The sequence below is a fragment of the Parambassis ranga genome, chromosome 16 (genome assembly GCF_900634625.1).
Source record: "Parambassis ranga chromosome 16, fParRan2.1, whole genome shotgun sequence".
Lineage (NCBI taxonomy): Eukaryota > Metazoa > Chordata > Actinopteri > Ambassidae > Parambassis > Parambassis ranga.
The window spans coordinates 2,305,191-2,325,514 of NC_041036.1; the positions used below are offsets into that span (position 1 = coordinate 2,305,191).

A 20,324-nucleotide genomic window follows, 5' to 3' on the forward strand; every position below is an offset into this window, starting at 1 on the left:
TGGAGCAAAATGCGGCTATTAGGGGACCCATGATCCAACCGCAAAACCTCTGCACACTCCATTTAGCTGCAGAGCTCCTGGAGCCCCCTCAGAGCGCTCTGTGAGTCCCCTGGGAAGCCTGTTCAGTGTTATCAGAGAACAGGATCATGCAGTCACAATGGCTGTGTTAACTTTGGTCTTCAGGTTAGCTCCGTCTGTGCCAAGAGTGCTGCTTCTGGCAAACGTGTAGAGAAATACAGAGAGAAATGTCTCTTTCTTTGTTGATGTTCACATTCTGAGCTGCTCGGTTCACTGATGGATGCGGACAGAAGAAGATAATTCAGGCTCCTCATTAGGCCGACTGAGTGACTCACTCAGCGCTGGGTTTATCCTCGCTTTGGTTCTTCAGGTGTCTCCAGGACGATTACTGTATGAGTGATTTCTCCACTTGCTCTACCATCTGGGTGGGAAGACGGCGAGCACCACACGGCCATCTCACTCCACCCACCTGCACCTCTCTGCAGCAGCAAAAGAAGCCGGCAGCAGGCTGAGCGTGAGGTCTCATACCGCAGACACGAGAAGCAGTTGAGAGTCACACACTGTGAATAAGGAGGAGCGTGTTAAAGGCAGACTGCTGGCATGAGATTGGCTCTGTTTCACTGTGTTTTCAAATATTATCTACTTTTACATACACTAGTTACAATTAATAGATGCAAGTTTATTATTGTTATTAGGGATTTGATCATGTGATTGGAAATCGGGCCCAATTCCGTGGTTTAAGACTCGATCAGTCCCGATAAGGACAGGATATATTAGGGCTGTCGAAGTTAATCCAGCATAATGGATAGAAGATATCTGCGTAGGTTGGCTCTCAGTGTAGGGGTGAGACCTCGATGAGCCACGTTGCGGGCAGCTTGGTGAAGCAGCGCAGTCGATGCGGCTGAGATGAACAGTCAGTGTCAAGCAGTACAATAACAGGCAGAAGTCATTGTAGCAAGATTTATATGCCCCGTGACAGAGTGAAGGCGCAGGACAGCACAGCAAGATAGCACAAATAAGCACAACTTCCCTTTGTAGAGAACCGAAAAATTATCGGATAGGGACTCGGTATCGGCAGACACTCAAAATCAAATGACTCAGACTCGGACTTGAGGGCAGAAAAACCTGATCGGGACATCCCTAATTACTATTATTAATTAAAAAAACTACACTTGTGTCATAATTTTAAAGATTTATTTATTTATTTTCAACAAAATTCAATAAAACTCTGGAAGTAACTGATCTGTTTTTAGTCTGTTTATTGGTGTGGCCTGCTGATTGTTTACATTATTGATTAATTGTCAGCAATTAGTTGATTAATGTATTTTCCAAAGGGAAAATGTCCTGAAGGTGTGAACAGTTCCATACTTCCATCCATTGATTCCTTGTTGCAGCCTTAGAGCATATGATGGGGATTTACATGATAAAAAGAAAACATCTTACAAATGATCAATGGGCCGGAAGCAGAAACATGATATATGTAAGGGCACATTATTGTTATTTTGTATATTGTTGTTTGTTTTATGACTCCATGTACAGTAGGTCTCATAGGAACTACAGTAAAAACAGTAAAGTCTATTCACACACACCATCCTGACACAAAATGTGTGTGTCGGCTTTTCTTTTCTTGTGTGTGAATCAGTGATATAAGACAGTTCCGACACTTAAGTGACACACACACACACACACACACATGCTCATTTTGCACAGCAGGGTGCCAGATTTTACTCTGTGAAACTCATCTGACTCCTACTGAAGTTTCTTTGTAATTATGATATGGTATTGAAGAGAGTTCAAGGACTGTTTTTCTATAGAACGACACAATGAAGGTAATATCAGGCGGAGTCAGCTTTAATCTGATAGATACCACGCTAGATATTCATGAATAGCAGTCCTGCTGGGAATACTGATGCACGCCTCGTGTTTGCTCTTAAATCAGCCAATTCCACCAGGATGAATAACAGCAGAGCAGAGTGGAGTGAATGGCACTGTTAACCTGAGGGATTGTGTTTGTTATAGACACAGCGGGCCGATGAGCTATAGATCTGCGTGAGTGAAGTGAGCTCTGTGTGTGTGTGTGTGCGGTGACACTGAGGAGGCCTGACAGACTTGTCCTCTGTCAGCAGATGGAGGCATGCATAATTCAGTCAGGAGGCAGTTTCATGCTGTTTCTCTTCCTGTCTCATCACTGCTCCCAAAGACAGACAAAGCAGGATTTGGCTACAGAGGGAGGAGCAGGACTACAAGACGTCTCTACTCCCTCACTGGCCGGGGTCATAGCATCTCACACACACACACACACAGACACACACAGACACACATACACACACACACGAAAAAAATAGATTCAAATCAAAATGACCTAAAAACTGAGGATGTTCATTACCATGCTGCAGCACCTTGGTTACAGGCTAAGTGCAGAGTAGCATTGTCCTCAGAGTGGACTTCAGAGTAAAATTCTTTGCACATTTTTGAATGTTTGCTTCTTCAGCTCTTGTCTGGATGGTCTCTTTAAAGAGGAGCCTTGCATTCCTCCTGTTTGTTTTTCACTATTTGTTTACACTTGTGTCCCAGTTCACTACTGATGTTTTTTAAGGGTGCATCCTGTCAGTAGGATGTTTCGGCACCTACATTTCTTTTGCTTTTACTTATTTATTCCACTTCCTTTAGCCATGTTTATGACATTATTTGTGAACAACATGACTCATGCTAGTGATGTGTCCAACCTTACGTTTTAGCCTTTATTTCCATTAGTATAGCATTAGCCTCCAGCTAGCAAAATGCTCACAGCATGCCCATTATATAGTCTGAACATACATGATGTTTAATCAGGTGAATTGAATTGTTTTCTGAGCTGTAATGGAGTCATTTTGTCAATGTTGTTTTCTGTGTGGGAGACTTTCTTCAGTCCACCTCGGAGCTCAGGACGTCCTCCTGTGCGGTATTGATCTGCATCAGAGTCTGGAGCATCTGTCCTGTTAACTGCCCGTCTGTCCCCGTCTGTGCTGCCACTCCTCGACACTTGCTTCTGTCCATGGTTCTGCAGACTTTCCTCTGAGGGACGATAAACGTTTGTGCAGTTTGTGTGAGTAATGCATCAGTGTCGTCTTTACGGAAGGGCCTCGGGTTGTTTTCAATGTCAAGTAACATTTGGGTTTGTGGGAGACCTTTGAGTATCTGTTATCTATCTACATTCAGTGTTTACACAGTAGAAGCTCGCTGCATTAACAGAAGAAACAGTGTATTAGAAGTGTTTATCTGCCTTATTAACTCGAGGGCTGAGGTTGTGTAAATAACAGTAATTAATGTTTGCGTGTGTGTGTAATTAATCCTTCCTGAGTTTAAACTTAGCAAAATTAATTGTGTTGAGTCAATAAATACTGACGGTTGTGTATGGATTCTTTGTGTTTTGGTGCTTGTGACTTGTTCTTCGGTAGGCTCTTTCCTTTCAAAGTGGCTGGACATGGTCTCCTGGTGGCCGGCTGCTGGCACGCCTCACTCCGCTTTTCAACCTGATGGACTAAAGACTTGAACCGCCATGGAGAAAATGAAAAGAAACCTAGCTCCTTGTCTGCGTTCTGCTTCTGGGTCCTCTCACACCTATAACCTAACAAATAAAAGACCTAATACAGCTAAACTGTGGTGCTACATTTATGATTATTTATATTAGGGATGTCCTGATCCGATCATGTGATTGGAAATCGGGCCCAATTGCGTGAATTTAGAGATTTCAGACAGATTGGAATCGGACGTTACCTCCTGATCAGGACTCAGATATATATTTATCAGGGCTGTCAAAGTTAACGCCTTCGGTGCAGGGTGGGTCTGTGTCTTGTAGTGTAGGGGTATGACAGTTGCCTTTGGTGTGAGAGGTCCTGGGTTCAAGACCCTAATGAAACGCTGCATGTGTGAAGTGTCCTAGCGTGGGAAGGCTGAAGCATTTAAAGTTGGCGGCAATGCGTTGCGGGCAGTTTGGTGAAGCAGCGCACATGTGGAAATCCACAGTTGATGCGACAGCGATGAACAGTCAGCGCGAAGCGCTCTAGACACACACACACACAAGTTTTGCTTGCAATAACAGGCAGTGTCATTTATATGGCGCAAAGGTGCAGGATTGCACAAATGACTGCAACGAGTGACTTGCTATTTGCCTTTGTAGAATACCCCTAAAAGTATCGGATCCGGACCCAGTATTATTTGGCAGATACTCAAAATCAAATGATTTGGACTCGAGGGCAAAAAAACCAGATCGGGACATCCCTAATTTATACCCTATGATTATGACTGGTGACTGTTTCAGTGTAATAATGACCTGGAGAAAGCAGCTCCTTATGTCTTGGTTCTGCAGTAGAAGCCATACTGCTTCTGCTGCTCATTGCAGAGCTAAATGCTAACAGGTTCACATGCACACCTGCTACACTGCATCTTAAATCAGTTCCTTTGTAGTCTGACTGTAGTCTTGGCTTAAATTTGCAGTAGTTTCTGAATTTACAGTGCTTCCACATTCCCCCTTAAAATGGTCAAAAGGTGGGCGATAAACTGTATAAAAACATGGTTTATGAATAGACACGGCTTTTCAGCACCATTTTATCAGACAGTGGCCACTAACGATGGCTTAATCGTCAACTGCTGATCGTCAGCTGTTTTTGAGTCATTTTTGCACAAAGAATGTGTTTAAACGGCCTCTAAATGCCAGTTTAATTGTGCTTAATGTTTTAATTATTTTATTGAGATAACTTAAAATGGGAGGGTTTGAAAAATCGTCAGGTACAAAAGAAAAACATATGAGGGCTGGTCTTCCTTTACTCTTTCTGGACATGTCCACAGGATTCCACAACATGCTGTCTGAGTTATGATCTCTGTTGTTTCTTCACAGCACTCACCTTGCACACACACTGATGACAGTTTACATACATGACATGCATCCTTGCTGGTGTGTGTGTTATTTATTGGACTCATTTGGGGCAAGTGAAGTCTTCATCATGGTAATTATTGTTGTGGGGCGGCTTGTTTCACACCCAGGCTGCAGGAATACTGAGCAAAGACAAGAGAATCCTCCATCAACGCAGACATGGACAACACAGACTGGCTAACATCCAAGGAAGTCATTAACAGCTCGATTACCACATAGATCAGTCTCACTCTGGACAGGACAGCTGGCCGCGGTCTCCCTGTTTTTCTTGCCATATGCACCGCACGGATCAGACAGCGAGAGGGTGTGAAGGTCACTTTGGTGTCAGAGAGGCAGATGTCTCTGTGGACATGACGCCCCTGGAGGGATCCTGGTTTGTGGTTAAAAGAGCTCCAGCAGGGTTCAGCTGCATGACAGAGAGCCGCTCAGAGCTGAGGAGACGTTTAAAGCCACAGTGCAATGATCTGGTCTGAACAAAGACAAGTCACACTGTATATTTAAGTGTTATTCATATTTATTTCTAATTATCTGACATCTTTACAACCGGCCAAACTAAGAATTCACTGTTCGGTTCGCATCACAGTTTGAATCATAGTGTGTCAAAGAGGTAACGGTCACAAAGTGTTTGATGACACACACACACACACAACTGAACAGACTTAAAACAAACTATTTATGGTTTCACACTGGTTTCTACTCTCTCTGCATGGGATGATCCTTTCAAAGTCAAACTGCAGGCATGATGGAGGGAGGAGTTCATCTCAGCTAATACGCAGTGCTGTCCTAACGTGTCGGTGCTGAGACCTCCACAGGACGGATGTCAGGACCGGTTCAAACCTTCCGTCTCCTCTGAAGTAACGGGTACGTTGTTTTACAGGTTGTGGGTGTCTGCTCAGATAGAGGTGGACACTTTGTCCATCAGCTGTTCACATCACTGAAATAAACAAGGCATTCAGAGAATGAAGAAACGGATCACTGTCCATACAGTTTATTGGTTTTGTGTTAGTTTGTCAATGTATGAGGTAATGGATTGGTATTATTGGAAACATGCAGTTTGCTATGCACAACACCAAAAAGACTATAGCAAATCGCATAATCAATAACAACTCCTATGATTTTCTTTGATTGTGTGATGATCAGGAGGAAGCTTTGTGTGTATTAGATCCCTGAAAAAGAAACACTGTGTACTGGTTAAGACCTGCATCAGTGAAGGTGCGGACTTCACTGTAGCAGAAGCTGTCAAAGCCTTTCAGACTCTCTGCATGTCCTCTGTCAGCCAGGCATTAGTCCACAATGGAGAACCCCAGGAAGCTGAGGGGGAGTGGCACAGATCGAGTGTGAGAACAGTCAGACTTGGCTCAGGATGGCCGCCCAGCTGGGCTCACTGTCAGTCTTAAGCTCCAGCCTGGGTCTGAGCCCAGTGGTGAGGCCTTCAGCCAAACTGGCTCTGGGCCGAGTGGCACCACCAAACTACTGCTGTTGTTGTCTGCAAACATGTAGCACTAGTATAAATATCATTTATGAGAGGCTACCTGTCTATAGAAATAGTCAGGACAAAATGACAAAGCCTAACGAGTTCCCTGTGAGAAGGAATTTAATATTTAAATTAATATTATAACATTGATCTTTGTATAGTAATTATAGATCAGATCAGCAAAAACAAACAAACAAAACAAAACATAAAAAAACATATGCCTAAATAATGTGAGACTTCAACACCCACAATGCACTGGGCTTTTTGTGCTGTTTGCTACTAAAAAGCCAGCCAATCAGTAATAATTAATAAAGCGAGGTTAATCTCTAATAAGAGTGTATAATATATTATATTATATTATATTATATTATATTATATTATATTATATTATATTATATTATATTATATTATATTATATTATATTATATTATATTATATTATATTATATTATATTATATTATATTATATTATATTATATTGAAGATTGTGTTACCAATATTTTCTTTGACATATTTAGTATAATTATGCAGCTATATTTTAGTCTTCTTTTCCTGAATGTTGTAGTCAAACCACAGTGCATCGTCTCCCATGGATTTCCACCCTGGTTATCCCTTCAACTACAAATCCCACAAATCTCTGCTCTGGCTTAATCTGGTCATATGACCAGGCAGCAGGAGCAGGTGGTTTGTGGTCATATGATGTTGTTAGCCGAGGCTGAGGAGCAGCAACATCTCAGCTGAATCACAGGCCACATCACTCCCAACTACACTGAAAGGTAAAACTGGAGGATTTCCTCCTTTTTTAACCCTGTTTTTCAGCTTTTAGTGAAGGATGCTGCAGCCTCACACACACCCACACAAACAGGAGGAGCAGGAGGAGGAGAAAGAGGGGGGAGGAGGAAGCATGGATGAGGGGGATGGGAAGCTATCAGTGATGCCTCTCCGTAGCTTTCTGAAGACAAGGAGGAGGCACAGATGTCTGTACTGTGTACATCTATCTGCTGTCAGCACATTGTCCCTGCAGGTTTGCGTGAGTGTGTGTTTCTTTGGATGAACGCCATATTGTCGCAGATAAAGAGAGGATGTGTGCACTTCCTGTTTTAATATCAGAGCTATCTGCTGTAGCTCTGGCAGGAGGCATGGCTGCATGTTTGCTGCTTTACTCCCTCTATCTGCTCCTTTCACACACACACATACATCTATTGGCAGTAGGTTTCTTTACCAGAAGGTGTGTGAATTAGGTTTAAAAAACCCACTGGACGTATTTAGTGGATTAAAGCATGTAGCCAAGGTGGGGACGGGGAGGGAGGGTTCCTACAGCTCTGCATGTGGTGAAAACAAGCCCCAAAAAAATCTGAACCTGATAACAACCAAAGTCATTTCATCAGTAGTGACTGGCAGTGAATGTGTCATCTGTCTTCTTGGCAAGAGTTAATTACATTGACATGCCTGCACCATAAGCATGAAGCTAGCGTTAGCAACTGGCAGGTTTAGCTTAGCTTAGGCGGGTCTGGATGTGGTGTTTTGCCTGTGGTGTCTGTGAATAAGACATAATTATCTCACTTTAAAATTCATTTTTAAGTTTAAGTTTGGTTAATATTAGTAGTAGAGAGATGGGAACTATATAGTTTTGTTTTTTTAAACTCCACTCTCTCTCTCTCTGCCATTATGTTTAGTTTTTTTTTTTTTGGTGGTCGCTGTCCAATCCAGAAGCCTCATATATTCATAAATCAATATCCACACTGAAACACTGGCGTTGACAACATTTGATCATTTAAAGGCTGCATGCAGATGAGTTCGTCACCTGATCAGTCTTGAATATGAAATACAAGTTACTAAAGTTCATTTAACCCTTTCAACCCCACAGCCTATTTTTAAGACATCAGCTTAAAAATGCCCAAAATGAACAGAGTGTATCTCAGCAACCACAAGGCGTGTTTGAATACTTTTGGTGTCATAATAAAGGGAACACCTGGGAGTTTTGCTCATATGTGTTAGTATTAGTTTGTATGCCTCTGGCTCTTTGTAAATTAAGATGGCACACAGCGAAAATTAACAATTTTGTTCTCGTCTTTTGAAAATTCACACTTTAACAATGAATATCTTCTTGAAATGATGCAGCTGAAGCACCCAACTGTTGACTGACTCTTTGTCAGATGACGGCAAACACTGTCTGTACCCTTCAGTTTGTTAGAGATTGTCTCTTAAACCAGCAGCTGCTGCAGCATGGGAGCACGGTGTGCATACAGTAGGTAGCGTGTGTGTGCCGCTCATGATGTCTGACTTACTGCATGGTGTTTTTCTTTAATGTTAAAACCGCTCGAATGGCAGCTGACTGTTGACACGTGGAAACACGCTTGCCTCCTCGTCTCCCATCATGACGCACTCGTGCTATCGGAAGCGAACATACCATTAGCATGACTTCTGGAGTGTGAACAATCAGCTCTGTGCAGCGTATATACTGAAACACTGATGAGAAACGTCTGTTCATGCTCAACCTGAGACATCCTGACACATCGCCGTGGCCTTGGCTGCTCCTGTCATCCTCTGTGACGGTTCCAACTGAAATTCACTGAGAAAAAGTTTATCATGCAAAATTAGATGAACCTGGCAAGTTTTTGAAGTAGTGTAGATTCCACAAATATGATTATTGCACTTGTGGGACATCCTGTCTTTTGACGACAACTCCAATTTTCACTCCTTGTTCCTAGACATACTTGTTATTGACAGTTGAAGGTATGAAGGTACAGCACAGTAGGAGTAATGATTACTTCCCCAGGCATTCTTTTCTGCTGAGGTTAAAAATGTGCTTGGTTAGAGCAGCAAAGACGGTTGTACAGTGATACGCTGTCATCATATTATTGTGCATTGTGAGTTATTTGCATGCACACATGTGCATCACTTTGCACCCACCATGTTATTAACAGCTAAAGCAGCGTGCCTTCTCTGACAGACCTAACCTGACGTGCCAGATGGCCCGTTACACCGAACCATCTGGGGCATCATCCTTGGAAAGTGGTTGGAAATGTAAAAAAAAAAAAAAAAAAAAAAAAAAACTTGGCACATGGTTGGAAGAACCATCAACCAATCACAGGCTAACTTGCTATCATTGCCATATTTTGACTGTAACCTGCAGCACACATGTTTATGTTTTGTGTGTGTACACTTTAAATTGTGTCACCTTGAAATGCACTCAGGGACACATCCAGAGCAGACATTCTGCTGTGTCAGCACGACACCAGGTCCTCCACCACTTATTGCATTCATGGATAATGTTTACGTATGGCTCCCATTCAGTACAGCCATCTGCTGTGGTATCTGCACAAATATATGATCATCCTTTGGCAAACAGTCACAGCCGTACAGTAGAAATAAATAGCTATAGCTTGTCACTGGGCAACAGATTCAGCAGCTCCACTGACCATCACATCTCACTGTAGTAAAGTCACTGTAAGTGTGACTGGCATTCGCCCAGATTCTAGCTCCATATGATGGAAAAATCTGCTGTTTTTTTACGGGTTGAACAAACTTAAAGTGTTTATTTCCAGTGTAGACCTATGAAAGCTATCTATGCACGGGTACCTGTGGTGATTGTGTGTTAGCACTGATGACACTGCAGGATAAAGTATGAGATCAACAAGTTGGTAAAAGTCTTTTGGACTTTGGAAACTCTGCTTTAGTGTTGCATTCCTCCACAGTCTGCCTGAAATTTAGTGGGAGGAAAGAGTAGCTGAGGGAGTTCAAACACCTCTGGCCCTCAGAGATTCCCAAGTCTTTAGAAAATGTATTCCTGTGTCGGCTGGGAGTGCATTGAGCTCCCTGGCATGAGATAGAAGGTGTGCTCGACTCTTGGCGTGCTGCCACCGTGATCCGGACCTGGATGAGGTGCAGTAATCGTGACCTTCCTTTTAACCCACAGAACCCTAAATCTGCACTGATCATCACAGGAAAAAACACAGACTCATCAGAATGTGTGATGAACTAATAAAAACCAAATAAAAAACAAACTGGACTAACAAGGTTATGAGAAAAAAAAAATCTGCACCCCGGCACAACTATGAAGCCATGAAAAATTCAGAGAGATTTGTTGCTGATTTAGTTGAGTTTGCTGTTGATGCATGGAGTAGAGTGGAAAGTGAAGTGGGTGTTAAAATGCAAAGATTCTAATATGTTTATTAAGTTGTAGATCAGTTTGTACAAAGTATTTCACTCACATTTCTTTATAACTTTGATAAAGTGAACAGAAGCAGCAGTGATTGTAGCCTACTGGCTCATGGAGGTGCAGGAGAAAAAAGAATGAGCCCACTGATGAAAAATGTGACTGGAGTAAAAAGCACACTTTGGGTTCTGAGTGCTCAGCTTGAGCTGCCACAGATTGGACTTTCTCCAGTTCTTCCCCCAATGCTCTAACTATTGACAGTATGTCCTGCATACCACCACCAAGCAGCAGCAGCAGCACTGAGAAATGACGCCTGTGCAGATGCTTTACAAACTGCAGTTCCCCTCACAGCCTCTTGGGGTCGGCTCTAAAACGTTCTCTCTTTCTTTTTGACAGCCCGCCCACCTCAGCTCTATTTGCGCTCCAACTTTTTTTGCCCGCATTTGGAATAACCAGGTGTTTAGCTGGTGCCAACATGTCAACAGTTGGAGGCTCCACAGAAATGTACAGACATTTACTTCATAAAGACAGCCTGGTTAATCTGATATTACTCATATTTCATGCTTCAGAGTAACATTCTACATCAGACCTGGGTCAAAGTACGGCCCGTGGGCCACACCCGGCCTGCTTGGGTCTTCAATGCGGTCCGCAGACCGTGCGCACAATATTAAACAAAGGCAGCAAAAGTCAGCTGTTGGGCACGGCATTACCAGTAACATCTTCCCAACCCTCCTTGTCTCTTCCATGCTGCTGTACTGCATCATCCCATCTACTCTCTGGAGAGACACAGTCGCGCTGTGTACACTTTAAAAATGCTGCGCGACTATGCTGAAATGTACGGTAAAGCACACAGAAACTCTACAGTGCATTCAGATGTTACCGCGGTGCTGCAGCCGACACCTTTCATCGTCATCTGCTCATAAAAAGCTCAGATCTTTCAGAACTCTGGGATTTGCTACTTTAACTTTGACTTTAACTCTAATGGTTTTCTTCTGTAAAAATATCTTCACATCATCTGTGCTGCTCTGCACTGTGTGTGTGTTTCAACAACCAGCACACACTCAGAGTAGACATGGACACACAGAGGACAGAGGAGTGAGCAGTAAATGAGGAGCATATTTATAAAGGTAGATACTGTGCCAGTGGGCTCCAATTTATATTATTATTTATGAAAAAATGTGCCCTTTGCTTATGGAAGTCTATGTGCCCTTGCAGGGCCCACCCCTGTTCTAGAGCAATATACATATCTTATTATAAGATGCTGTCATAGCCCTGAAGGCCTTCATCAGCAGAGATGTTCATCATATCGTGTGTAATACGCAGTGGATGGTGTAACAAACAGCTGCAGCTGCTAGCAGAACTTTACACCTTAGCCTTGTTGTGACAGAGGATGCTATATGAATGCAAACATTTACCTCCTACCATTCAGAGAATGAGTGCCTCAGCCCCTCTAATAGCTTAAGTAAGTGACTTGAATGCTGGATGGCAACTGAGACCCTTTATTAAGGACAGGGAGGGGAAGGGAAGGAAAGCACTTTTCTGGATTTAATTTGTGGATTCAGGGAGACAAGAGGGCTCGCCGTCAGAGATAACAAGGCCGGGCTCTGTGATGTGTGAATAATGGCCGGACAGAGGTTTAGACATCATTAGAATAATCAGTCCTGATGTAGATGGAGATGCATGGCAATACAGGGGGAGGCCTACTGATGGCACTAATTAAGATGCTGCTGGTGCACTCTTCTCTTTTTTTTTTGACAACACTGTGACATGATCCCTGCCCGGGACTTTTTTATATATACGTCTGTTCTTTGTTTCATCCTGATTTCGGCCAGTTAGTCCCATTCATCTGTGGTTCTTTGTTCATTAAGGCTTACATTCCCCCAGTGTGGATGGTGCTGTCGCACGGACTCTTTGCTTATGACAGCTAATTTCTGCTGGAGAGGGGTCATCATGTTGGAGATTTTCCTGTACCCCCCCCCCCCCCACTCATCTTGCTGTCTGCTGGATTGAAAACCCCATTGATCATATCAGATTGGTTAAGTAATTGATTGTTACTGGTTATTAACCTCCCAGAACTTTGGACCCACTTGCCAGCCACTGAGAACAGCCTGTAATCAGTCACAAATGGCAGCCGCTAATGAAATTAGTTCCTGGTTCTGCCTCACAACTTTGTTTGTTCCACAAAGTATTGGCAAGGGCATAGAGATGCCATGGTTTACTCTCCCCAGAGGATGGAGTGATAGAACAACAGAATGCAGATAATGAGCTGCTGTGTCTGTGTTGTCTCTTTGTAATTACTCATGTGTCTGACCAAAATATAAAGATGAGGACACGGAAAGTTAGCACTGCCCAAAGTTTGCGTGCTATTTGAGGCAGGCGCTGCCGACACAGGACCTGGTTATGCAAAGCAATTTGTATAGATTGTGAAGCTGACATGATTATTATATTTATAGCAGCGCTCCTCATATAAACAGTTATTGCATTTGTGTCATCACATAATATATGTCATCGTGACTCCATAAAGGCTGCGCTGTGTTTACAAGCTAATCTAAAATCATTCGTGGCTTTTGCTGTAACGTTTTTACTTCAGAGCATCTGCATGGAAATGAGGAAAGGTGGACGGTTTGTGAGCCTGAAACCAAAGACAGTGCAGAACAGGCAGTTCACCAGCTGCACAGCTGCTTTTTCTGCTATTTGATACAAGAAGAATATATCCAAAAACCTGAAGAAATTACAAATACAAGTGCAGTTTTTTTAGAGTTTATGTCCAGGACAGGATATTCATCTGTTTCATTTTTCAAAATGTAAGACATCTGTGTCTATCTATAAAGCTAGCTAGATAGCTAATTCCAGTAACTCTACCCAGCTCTTTTGTAATGACAGCCTGTTTACCAGATGTCTGAACAAACAATAGATGTTGCTAGGCAACTGGGAACAATGTACAGCATCACTAGATGATCAATAAACCCATCTTATCTTATTTTGACTGAATATTACCATTAAGGGTAAAACGGACCCTATGGTGGTTCTGATGTTAACAAAGAACATTTAAAGGGTTAATGTTGTATAATTAAGTTTTTGGTGACTTTGAGTGACAGGTGGGTGATGGGCGGTGTCTGTGACTTCGGCCATCATGCACGTACCTCTCTGGTGCGCGCAGAGCAGGAAGAGAGTGACAACCAGCCAATACTCCGCGCAGGGTCCACCCGGAGGATTGGCGCTGATGTTTTTAGTGTTTTATAGCTTCCACAGATGATTCATATTCTTTGTTTTAATGTGAAACTGCCAAACTAATCGTCAAAAAGTGCATCAGAATGAAATCTCCTACCCGACCTTTAAAGGAACTAACACCAAAATATAACAGGATAACGAAAACATTATGATTTCAGTTGTTATTTTTTTAAACAAATCAATCAACAAAAATGAAAAATAAAAAAAGAACAGTACTGTTACTTTAAAGCTAATTGATATGCAGCCTAATGCAGCTGCCTGTGAGCCACCTTTTGTAATTGTGTTTCTTCAAAGCACTCTTTCATGTGTACTTCCCAGCATTCCATCACGGGTCCACCTGCCTGCACCTCATCCACCACGCTCCGCGGAGCCGTTTCCACTGCATTACAATCAAATGCTTTCAAAGTATTTCACAGATTAGCTGGAGCTTATCTGCAGGGCCGAACCCAAGCCCGATTGTTTCCCAAAGCATGACCAGCGTGACTGTGTTTGTGAATGCCTCTCATTATCTTGTCATAACCACACAGTGAAAACAATTTGCTCCAGAGTCAGCTTTTGTGGAGGCTTGACCGAGATGCATCTTATCGTCTGGTTCCAACAATTGGGCTCCATGACATGTGAAATCTGAATATTAAGGAATACAGTATGAAGAATAAGTGATGGCAGTCACCCACTCTCCAGCATTACCAGATTGTGTCAGGCGGATAAAAGAATACTCGACAGTGGCTTTGGAATGCCTCGCATGTGGCGATTTAGAGCTTTTCACGCTGGCGTGTTTGTGTTTGTGCAGACTGAGGTCTGTTCCCCTACAATTGGGATTGTGTAGCCATGGTGACGGCTGTGAGGGGCTGTGAGAAAGCAATCTCCAGGAAGTCGTAGCCGCGGGGTGAAGCATATGTAGCGTGAGGATGGCACCAGAAGGCCGCATCGTGGATGTCCAGTTGGCCATCTGTTGTGGTCCTGCAGACAGGGCCAGGAAGCGCCCCTCCCCAAACCCACACCCCCACCACCCCCCTCGTCCGCCATCCCCAGAAACCCGCACAGGAAGAATGACATTTTTAAATGCCAATGCCCGAGACAGCACTTGCTTCCCACCCCCGGGAGCTACTCGGCACATCCCAGCACACTGAGCTTCAGACGCTCTCAGTGGGACTTCCAGAAAACGTCCTTGAGTGGAGCAATGACTCTGCGCGGTGCATTTGTTGGTGTGCGGAATGAGACCGCTACAGTGGAAGTGGCCACAGCATGCCTCACTCATTGGCCAAAGATCATTACTCTTCCTTATCTCGGGCCAAGTCCTTAGGCTGCTCCACTCTGCTCCAAACAGAGAATCCATTACCACATTGGGTCACTGGAGGCTCGTACACTAGGCCTGAGGAGACCTATTGGCATTCCACTGCTGGTGTGATGTTACTCTGACTGCTGTTGCCTCCAGTACACTACAAATAAAACTCAACACTATTTTTCTGGTCACATAGAAGCAGTGACATTTGACTGTATCAGTGTTTTTATGTGTCAGTTTGAGCAGATTTACAGATCTGAAACATCTACAGTGACATTGTAAGGAGGATGAATCCTGTTGGGGCTTTTAGTCTAGATGGAAATAGGGGTCCACGCGCACCCAACTTTTTTTTTATGCCATCTGATTTTTTTTTTAATCCTTAAAGTGTCTATTTTTAGAATCTGCCAAGTACCAAGCTGAAATAATGTCCAAATCACTTCATTTTTAACCCTTTACTGCACCCGACCCAAGCCCAAAAATATCGGATAATGATACAGAAAGTGGCATAACATGTGATATAAACGACATACAGAGTCAAATGAACACATTTTCCCATGCAATGTTGACCCATTGAATTCAATGGAATTGTTATTTATTACATTTAACTATATCTTGAATCTGTTTCTGGACAAAAACAGAAAAAAAAAATGTGTAAAAGATGGGTGGAGGACCAACTATCTTTCTATTTTATTTTAGTGCTTTGGTTGCTTTTTTTCCAACCACCTGTTATTTCTTTATCATTCAAGTGTCTATTTTAAGATCATATTGGGTACCAAGCTGAAACAATGTCTCTAAGGCTCTATTTTTAACCCTTTACTGCACCAAACCCAAACCAGAAAAATATAAAAATTATATAGAAAGTGGCATTATTTGTAATCTGCCTGATCCCATCACCACCAGCAAGCAGTAAAAATTACAGTAAAAATAAAGTATGTCTGTCTATGCCTCACATTTCCTGTCACTTATGTGTGTGTGTGTGTTGATGGGGGACCAAATATTTTTTTTTTGTATTTTTATTTATTTATTTATTTCTTTATTAGCAAAGAGCAACCCTACACGTAAGCACAAAAACGAACAAACAAATCAATTATTTAATTAATGAGTTTATTTTATTACTGTTAATCAATAAAGGAAGCTTGTTGCTCATCTAGCCAATCAGACGTGTTAGCCCTCCTCTTGACCTTGCGCTGCTTGGCCGGAAATGAGAAAGAGAGAGTGAGTCAGTCTGGCCTAACTGAGCCTTGGTAAAAACAAGCTAACATGTTTAAAGTAGTATGAAAGTATGTGTAGATAAACAGCGGCAGCATGGATAAAAGAGGACCGAACGTTTTTGGACGTAAAGCGTGTTCTGTGATGTAGTTACATTAGTGACACTGTCATTTATCGTGTGTTAGCAGTTTTGCTTAACTTTTGTGTTGATTGCCACCATTTAGCTGCTACCTTAACTTCTGTGTTTTATAGAGTGTAAACATTAAGTTCAGCAGGTCAGATTTTTTTCTTAGTTGAGTTCTTCATGAGCAGAGAATTTAGAGGACTTCCCAGAGCCTGTTTGTAGGAGGTTCAAGAGGTATTGAGAAGATTCCAGGAGAGGGATCGAGAACTGCTTTCAGTACTGACTGGATGGTGAGCCCAGCCCATGAGATATAGAAATGTCACCACTGTAAACTGTCAGCTGAACAACTACCTTGTGTTAGGATTAATCATGAACTCCTTCATCTCCAGAGACAATCAACAATCAGACTATAATGCAATATGCAACATTACTGTATGCAAATCTGCAAACTACTATTACTTCAAATTCAGATCACCTGTCCTTTGTCTTTACAGCTAAATAAATACATTTAAACATCAAATATAATGGCGGGCACGTTTAAAATAATGCTGTATAGAATATGTGTCGTTTTTTAAGGAGTGATCTCTGGCTTTCCATGACTCAGATGATTTTTTTTCCAGTATTTGGTTGGAAGCTTTTGCAGGGACAGAGGGGAGATATCATCTTTCAAATTTACCTTTGTCAACAGATATTGAGTCGTATTGAGCAAAACTTGGAGCTATAAGTGACCACAGTGCTTGCGTATTGAATGTTGTTTAATGAAATATAAATGCAGACTCTTCCCACACGTCTAAAAAGACTTTTTGTTGTATTCTAGTTATTCTAGTTTCACATTTTTGGTGGGGTGGGTCGCCTCTTATCTTACACGACCTTTATGGAGGTCTGTTTTTAGCAGCAGCTGTTGTGTGGTGACTTCACATCCAGACGTATGTGTTCCTCTGACATATGAATTTGCTTCTGCCTCTACAACAATCCAACGCCTTCTGGTTATTTTCTCTTTCATAGACCACCATGCTAAAAATACAAACAGCTGAGGTAGTTGTTGAATAGCCTGACTTGAGATATTACTGTAGGTATGTAGGAGCTTGTTACACAACCCTGAGGTAACATAATGGCTGCTTTTTTTTTATTTTATCCAAAGGTCAGATGAAAAGGAAGCCAGATAAAGTCTCCTGCATGCTTGGCTGTCCTTTAGAGAAAGGCCACAGCCAGATTGGGAGTGAGAGCGAGAGAAGCTGAAGGAAAAGAGAGCAGAACAGTTCTTAAGCACAGATTAGCGAGAGGAGTTTGTGGAATAATGAACAGTTTCCCCTTAGGACCATCACCTGCTCCGCACCGCATTCGTATGCACGCGAGGCAGCGACGTGTGGCAGAAAACTCTCATCCTGCCATTGACAATCCAATCAAATAAGTGCAGAGAGGACAACCTCTCCGGTCCTTTCAAACAAATGAATGCAGTGTAGCACTTTAGCCCTCTGACTCAAGGTCACCTTTTACTAAAGCATTCCTTTCTCACTGTGACTTTCTGCAAAGTGTTATTGATACTTGTCGGGCTGAGCAGTGTGTATTGTGTCTGGACACCTAGCTCAACAAGAGACCTACAGCCACTTCAGGCAGCACATTATGGTGGTTACACCAAAAACACTGATTAGGTTTAGAGGCCGACCTCTTCATACAACCTCAAGTGGGCACCAGATACATATTAATATAAAAAAACATAATGTCATGATCCTTGATTGACTGTTTACATCTATAGTGGAACATGGTTGTTATAAATTCATATGGAAATGGTCAGTTTGTGTCCGCTGTTCCTGTAGTTACCCCAGCTCATGTTCAGGCAACAGAAAGTCATCAAGGCATCCATCAGGCAGGAATTATACAGATCCCTCCTTTGTAATCAGCATCTCCAAAGATGCTCCACAGCAGTGATAATATCAATTTCACTGAGCTTCTCCTTAATCAAATCTGCATTCTTGGATGGCAGCCATTACCACTCTGGACTTTTCAGACTTTTAATTTTTAATTCCTCACAGCTGTAATACCACAAATTATTAACTTAAGTCATTCTGCGCTCACATACTGTGTGCATATACTAACGAGAGCTGATGAATTAATGTGGAATTTTCAGCTTGCATAAATGAAAAAGGCTGATAACAGGAACTCCAGGGTCAAAAGCCATATGTGTCACCTTCTAGTTTCTGAAAACATGCAATGTAACATGAGCCTGAAAATTGATATCAGTGGCACTGATGTGAGTTTTCATACCTCTAGGCTTAAATTAATGGTGGTTTGGATTTCTTTTTGTTCCTGAGCTTTTTCAGAAGCCTACAAAAATGGCTGAATTACACCAATTATTTCTAGTCATTTGTACGACTGTAAGTATAGTCCTGTAATGAACAATAACGTGCACTTTACAGTGTGTGTGTCAGCCTGCAGAAGTTTGATTTTCTTTCTCCTTTGTGAACTCTTTCTGCCCCTCCGCAACAAGGAAAGGGACTTAAAATAGGGTTCCAGTGAAGTCAAATATCCAAGCTGAGTCCAAGTGAAAATGAAAGTCTAAAACTGTAAATGATTGACGTTTTCACCCGACAATAGCTCGTAATGTTGGCAGTGGAAAAACTAAGGATAAAACCTGACATTGCCAAGTGGATTGTGTAGCGCTTTTAAGGAAAGATGAGGGTACGGAGATGGTCCTGCCAGGGGACCACTTTGCAGACTCCAAGACTGCTTTTATGCAAGATGACTGCATTTCATACTTTTTTTTTTTTTTGGAACATCCTCATATCTAAGGCATTGCTTTTTTTCTTTCATCTGTAGTGCATGACTTTGATCATGTTTGACATGATCAGTGTCAGAGATGCACACTGTCGTGCTGTGCAGATGGCATTTGCGCTACATCCATGTTTTCTGAAAGTTATTTATATTTAATTACTTTTCTTGTTACTGTGGGTAAAAGATTTCAACGTTTCCCTCCATGCACCAGGACAGATACGGCTTCCTTACATAAGTCCAGAAAAATTTGGCTTTGACTTCTTTAAAGATTCTTCTTTAATGATATTTCTTTAATCTTTGACTGCCCCCAGCCATCTGTGCCTGAAGTGCTTTCTGCAATTCCGAGAGTGTCAGACAAATCGAATATTGTTTTTTTTTTTTTAAAAGGGAGGAAATCTGTAATGAAAACATTTTTTTTTGGACATAAAAGCATGTCCTTCTTTTGAAATGTTGCGGGTACTTTGGCTAGTGCCACGATAAGAAGGATGGGACCTGAAAGGTTCTGCACTTTCACAAAATCCTGAGCTTTTTAGTAAAAGTGGACTTCAAACTGAAGAATGTATTGAAGTTTAGCTCTGCATGCATTTGTTTCCTGGTTAAAAAGCAATCACTTTCAATGGCTATTGTAGTGTGTGTAGAGGACTGAATAGTACGAGGTGTCAGTTGAAGGGTCAGAGTGCAGCAGCCAGTTTGGAATTTCTGTTATTCACTTGGAAGCCCAGTGTTTTGTTTACAAAAGAGTTGAAATATCACTTATATCTATTGGCTAATTTGAATAATGCAACAGCAGTATGTGAGTATTTATGGATCTTATAACATGCTTTGGTCTCTAAAGATCATTGAGACATTTTCTGATGTATAAAGATGTTATGAATTTTTTGAAGATGCTGCAAGGAGAGTCATCAGCATTTTGTGTATAGTTGGCGATCTGACAGAGGCATTGATTATACCTGCTGCTGCGATTATTACACCTTGATACAGAATTTGTATCAATCACATCACAACAGTCTTCTAATGATGTGTTGCATTATTATTCATGATAATATGGACAGAATGCAGGAAACTTCTAGGTATTAGACAATTCTTTGAGAGCCACCTGTGTAGCACTGATGTCACGTGCTAAAAATCTGTCAACCAGTAATCC

The 20,324-nt window shown here is 42.1% G+C and overlaps 1 protein-coding gene across 3 annotated transcripts in view; it reads left to right on the plus strand.

The window, feature by feature from the left end:
* The first annotated feature begins 7,070 nt into the window (after nucleotides 1-7,070).
* The window catches only part of tsnare1 (T-SNARE Domain Containing 1), a 115,614-nt gene continuing 102,360 nt past the window's right edge, over nucleotides 7,071-20,324 (plus strand). For 2 of the 3 annotated variants that reach the window (XM_028426093.1, XM_028426095.1), the window contains exon 1: nucleotides 7,080-7,179. The gene's annotated coding sequence lies outside the window, so the exon portion shown is untranslated. Of the gene's footprint in view, nucleotides 7,180-20,324 lie in introns of all 3 variants that reach the window. The other variant, XM_028426094.1, reaches the window with a different exon arrangement.